Source organism: Neophocaena asiaeorientalis, unplaced genomic scaffold, assembly GCF_003031525.2.
Source record: "Neophocaena asiaeorientalis asiaeorientalis breed wild unplaced genomic scaffold, Neophocaena_asiaeorientalis_V1.1 scaffold150, whole genome shotgun sequence".
In the NCBI taxonomy this organism is placed as follows: domain Eukaryota; kingdom Metazoa; phylum Chordata; class Mammalia; order Artiodactyla; family Phocoenidae; genus Neophocaena; species Neophocaena asiaeorientalis.
Window position 1 is genome coordinate 11,806,469 of NW_020176571.1, and position 6,000 is coordinate 11,812,468.

The following is a 6,000-nucleotide window of genomic DNA, read 5'->3' on the forward strand; positions in this document are numbered from 1 at the left end:
TGATGTGCTGTGCTTTAAGATCATTGAGACTCAATTCCCTGCCCTCAAGAAACTTATAATTCAGAGAGGCAAAGGGATAAACAACTAGCTAATGCTACCATTGCTTGTTCTATTTTTCCTAATCCTCCACAACTTCCTCTCTTTAAAGGCACTCCGTTCTTTATAAACATGTTCCAATACCTCATACCTCTGGGTCAGTGGGATGTAGATCAGTCAACAGAAAAAAAAAGTTAAAAGAATCTCCATGGATCTCAAAAACACAATCCTCTGAGCCATTCTCGATTAGATCAGTAGTCATTTAAGTAGTGTACAGTGTTAAAGAAAAGAATAAAATCAAAGACATATTAATACTATCTTAGCACTTTTTCATTTACTAGAGATAGCATAGCAAAGCGAAAAGAACATGGGTTTTGGAGTCAGAAAGATCAGGATTTCCATCCCAACTCTGTCCCTCTCTCCCCATGTGGACCATGGACAAGTCATTTTATCTTTCTGAGCCTATTTCTTACCTGTAATATGGAAATAAGGGGATCTGCCTTAAAGAGCTCTTGTAAGAGTTAAAAGAGATAATGTATATAATGCCTCCCATACCAAAGTTTTTTTGTTGTTTTTCTTGGGGTATTTTTTGCGGTACGCGGGCCTCTCACTGTTGTGGCCTCTCCCGCTACGGAGCACAGGCTCCGGATGCGCAGGCTCAGCAGCCATGGCTCACAGGCCCAGCCGCTCCGCGGCATGTGTGATCTTCCCGGACCGGGGTACGAAGCCGTGTCCCCTGCATCGGGGACCACTGCACCACCAGGGAAGCCCCAAAGATGCTAGTTTTATGATGTCTGATCTCTCTAGATGCTTCCTGAAAGGTATTGGTTCTAATTGTAATTTAACAATACTTCTGGCCCCAATATCAACAACACAAAGTGTTGACCAAAAGAAAGGTACTTGAAAAAAGGCAAGAGGAGTGGTATGGGATAAGATTCAAAACCAGTTAAGTCTCAAGTTTCTATATGGTGGGTATATCATCTGCCTCTTCTTGGCACACACCCTGTAAATCTCTTATTTCAGATCTTTTTTTGTGAAAAATAAAGCTTTATTAATTATTTCTACGATTAGATCTGAAATAACTGACATATGTTACTCTGTATTAACAATTCTATTTTCCACAAAGGAGAATCTCTGATTTAGTGAGGAAGAAGGAAATGAATTATATACAATGTCCAGGAATCAATCTCAGCATATAGTCTATGCAGTATTACATTTTGGTTTCCAAATCATTTCTCAACTGTTTCTTTTAAGCAATTTCACAAAACATGTAAAAAAAATCAAATAAAAACACTTTCCTTTCCATCCTAAACCTAATATATAATCTACTTGACTTAAAAATCACATTAATTTGCTACCGGTACAACTCAAAGTCCATGGACAAAAAAGTGAATCTAGACACTTACCTTTTCACAAAAAGTGAAAAGTGTCTTTTTGTACACTTTTCACAAAAAATAACTCAAATGGGTCACAGATATAAATGTAAAACTAAAAAACTTCTAGGGGCAGGAAAGCAGGATAAAATCTAGGTGGTCTAGAGTCTGAAAATGAATTTTTAAATACAGCACGAAAAGCTTATCCATGAAATTGATAAGTTGGCCTTTATTACAATTAAAAACATTTGCTGTGTAAAGACACTATTAAGAAAACAAAAAGACAAGCCAGACTGGAAAAATATATTTGCAAAACAAATATCTGATAAAGTGCTTGTACCAAAAATATATAAAGAATTCTCAAAACTCAAAAATAGGAAAACAGACAACCCTATTAAAAGTGGGCAAAAGTTCAGAACAGACATCTCACCAAAGAAATGGAAAATAGCATATGAAAAGATGATTAACATTAAATGTCATGGAAAGGGCAAATTAAAGCAATAAGATGTTACTGTATACTTATTAGAATGGATAAAATAAAAAAAACTGACAATACCAAATGTTGGCAAGGATGAGGAGCAACAGGAGCTTGCATTCACTGTTGGTGGGAATGCAAAATGGTACAGCCACTCTGGAAAACAGATTGGCAATATGTTACAAAGCCAACCAGAATCTTACCATATGATCCAGCAATCATGTTCCTAGGTATTTACCCAACTGATCTGGAAACTTATGTCCATATAAAAATTTACCCATGAATTTTCATTGCAGCTTTACTCATAGAGGCCAAAAACCAGAGGCAAGTAAGATATCCTTCAATAGATGAATAGATACACAAACTGTGATACATCCATACAATGTAATATTATTACATGATAAAAAGAAATGAGCTATCAAACTACAAGAAAACATGAATGAACCTTCAATGCACATTACTAAGTGAAAGAAGTCAGAGAAGGCTATATGATTCTAATTATATGATGTCCAGAAAAGGCAAAACTATGGAGACTAAAAAAAATCAGGGGTTCCCGGGGGAAGGGGGTTAAGGGAGTGATATGTGAAACACAGAAGATTTAATAATCTGTTGAAATTATTCTGTATGATAATAGATACATGAAATTGCTCATTTGTCAAAACTCACAGAACGTCACAGGACAAAGAGTGAAATAATATACACAAATTTTTAAAAAATCATGTAGAAGGTCTGGGGATCCCAAAATAGAATGTAGATTGTGACAAAAGTATCTACCTGTATCATACATGTGTGCAACAGCGTCATGAAAGGAATAGGAGGAAAAGGAATGGAATCTGTAAGACTAATTGGAATCTATAAAATCTAAAAATCTATATAATCTAAAAATCTATAAAATGTACTACACATAAGCAATGTACTCTAGTTGATAAAGCTGTTGCCCCTCTTTGTGAAGGGAGCACAGGTTAACAATTTTGATACCACTATACACATATAATGGGTTTGAACAATTAAGTAAATGGATGGCAGGTGGTGGAAGCCAGGTTTCTTCTCCCTATTAGAATGAGTTTACAGATAAGCAAGGGGAGGAATCCAGGATGATATAGGTGGTAATGGATTAGGTAGAGTAAGAGGCAACCGTTATGAACTCATATTTACCTTAAAATAGATACACATGGTTATAAAGAGAAACATGTACCCCTGTAAGAGTACATACAGGGGTTTGTATACACACATATGTTTTTCCTGCTGTTAGATGAGAGGGCCTAGAAGTAATGACACCTCAGTAGCAACAAGAATACCTAGAACCCAGATCTTTCTTGGCTTCCAACACCATTTCCCAAGAAGATGAACGAGATTCTTTCTGGCTGACTCTAGGGCTGGGGCAGGAAATGGAAATATACAAGATAATCCTGGAGCATCTTTTAATGCTAGAAAGTAAGGAAGTGATCTTTTAAAAAACTTACATTAATGGAGATATGTCAAAGGAGGACAGGAACCAACTGAAAGAGCTCCCAATGGCCAAAGCTGAAACAATTTGAGGAACAAAATAAAGTAGTATTGGATTATAACCCAAAGTATAAATATATATCCAGGAGGCCAGACCAATATAAGCAAATGATTGAGTAAATTAATAAATAGGGAAAAAGACAAATCTGCCATTCAAAAGAATTCCCCAAAACTTATATAAACACCCCACCCTCAAGGAGGAGAAGCATAACTCTCCACTCCTTAAGTATGGGTTGCTCACAGTGACTTCCTTCTAAGAAAAAGCATTAAAAGAAAGAAAAAGAGTAAGTTTTCAGTGCAGAAAACTAATACTACTGTAGCCAGGTGATCAAGATAAATATCAACAGTGATAAATCATGTTGGAGAGTATGGACCCTTTACATTATGTGATAAAAGTAGCACTTTACCTCTGTGATCTTCCCCTCAAAAACCCAAAACCTCAGTCTGATGAGGAGAACAATATTAGAGGAATGCCTATAGAGGACATTCAATAAAACACCTGACCAGTACTCCTCAAAACTGTGAACAGCAACCAAAACAGGCAAAGTCTAGCAAACTAAAAAGTATCAGCAAATATTTAAACATTGAAAGCAGGAAAAGCTAGAGATGAAAACAAAATGAAATCTTTACATCTGATCAGAAGCAAGCAAAGTGGTCAAAATTCAGCATTAGATTCCCAATAGGGAACAAATAAGAATAAACCATTTTGAGAATCTTCACTCTGAATACAACTTAAAGTATTCCCCTGGTATTAATAAAAGACTGAAAATTACTATATAATGATAGTCAATGACACTGGAAAGTGAGAGAAAAAAAAGATTACAAAGAGAATGTACCAAATATTGTGAACAGTGGTTATCTCACAACAGTGGAATTAAAAGCAAGTTAACTCTCCTCCTTTTCTTTTTTTCTGCTGTGAAGAGAATGACTTGGGGAATTTTTAAAAGTATTAATCTCTGAATTCTGCACTAAAGGCATTCTATAAAATGTTATTGCATTTGTAATACATTCTACCCTACCCTTTACGTGGCAAGTCTATAAAGTGGGTTATTTTTCAAATTGGTAATTAAAAATGTGAACCCATGACCAAAAATTTTCCACACCAGCAACTTAAGAAAGAACTATAGTAATATGTCCAGAAAACTCCAATTCCTAGAAAATCTATACTAGGTGAGAAAGGATGACATTGACTTTAATTTTCAATGACCACATGATCTAAATTACTAGTTCACACTTTCCAAAGCCCAAGTCGCTGTAGAAGAATAATATCCTTTCAATTGAAATAAATTAGAAGCAATACACAACAGTTACTTTGATATATGTATATAAAGAAGCTTTCTGGGAATCCTAATTCTTCTATCTCCCAAAAAAATAAAGCCAAAATCAAACTAGTCACATGCCTCTGAAACCAAGTTTTATCTGAACTCTTAAGACATTAGCTATTCCTCTTATTAACTGAGGTGAGAACTGAAACCTTAAAAATTAAAGCTAGAATACATGTCATTGAAATATGTTTTGTAAAGGTGGATTCCAATTCCTAATGCTCTACCGCTCTTGATGTCTATGGATTTCAATTCCTAATACCTAATACAGCATCCTACCCCCAAAGAGAGTCCAGCGATGCAACGGGTACTACGGGGAAAGAAGGATTTGAGAAACAGTGCAAAGGAAGGGAACAATCCGTGCCAAGATTCTGCATACAGGTAGTCCTTGAAAGGAAAGTAGAAAGTGAGAGCATAGGAGGGGCGGGCAGGGTCTTGGAAATCCACTCCAAAGGCATTCAGTGACAAAGACACCAGAAGGGCTGTCTCCCCAAAAGTAAAATGGTGAGAGGAGTGGAGCCCGCTACGAAAGGAAAGTCACCAGGAATTAAGAGGGACAACTATGCACAAACAACAAGCTCTCTCGAAATTTGAGGGGGTATACGATGGTGGGACCTTGGTGCAAAGTGTCAATTGGAAAAGACCCCCCCCATTTGGGGGTGGGGAGGGTAGCTCTCGAAACCCCAAGTCTAAGACAAACCAGGAGAAGAATAGTCGTTCTGGAGTCTCCCCACCGACCAGAGAAGCGCAGGTGTATCTGCGGAAGCTCAGGTTACCGGGAAATATGACAAGGACGGTGTGCATCTTCTCTGCCCACCGTGCAGGAGCCCCGGGCGCGGCGGGCGACCGAGGGTCGGCACCGGCTCCGAGCGCCCCGGGACCCGCCCGCGAACGCACTTCGGCGGCAGCGCCCTCGCACACCTGGCTCCCGACACCAGTTGAAAGCAGTCAAAGTGAATGAAGACGGACGCGGCGCCTGGCACCACTCCATCCCGGCACACAAAGGCGGATTTTGAAAATCGAGGGAGAGTCCGAGCCGCCGGACCCCAGCGGGCGCCTTTCGCAGAGGAGCTCTTACCTCGGATCTGCCCTCGGGGCCGCGGCTTCCCCGGAGGCGCCTCGAACCCAAACCCGGCGGGAGGCGGCCGGGAGAAAGCCCCCGACCCGGACCGCGCCCTCCCAATCCTCCGCGAGCCGCCCAGCCGCCGTCTGCGTCCGGCCGAGGAGACGCGGTCTCCGGGGCGAGCTCAGCGCCGGCCTCGCGCTCGGCTAGAACGCCTGGCCCGCC

At 39.8% G+C, this 6,000-nt stretch overlaps 1 protein-coding gene across 2 annotated transcripts in view; it reads right to left on the minus strand.

The window, feature by feature from the left end:
* EPS8 (EGFR pathway substrate 8, signaling adaptor) overlaps nucleotides 1-5,967 on the minus strand; it is a 187,817-nt gene extending 181,850 nt beyond the window's left edge. For both annotated transcript variants that reach the window (XM_024733470.1, XM_024733468.1), the window contains exon 1: nucleotides 5,791-5,967. The gene's annotated coding sequence lies outside the window, so the exon portion shown is untranslated. The remainder of the gene's footprint in view (nucleotides 1-5,790) is intronic.
* Nucleotides 5,968-6,000: the final 33 nt, after the last annotated feature.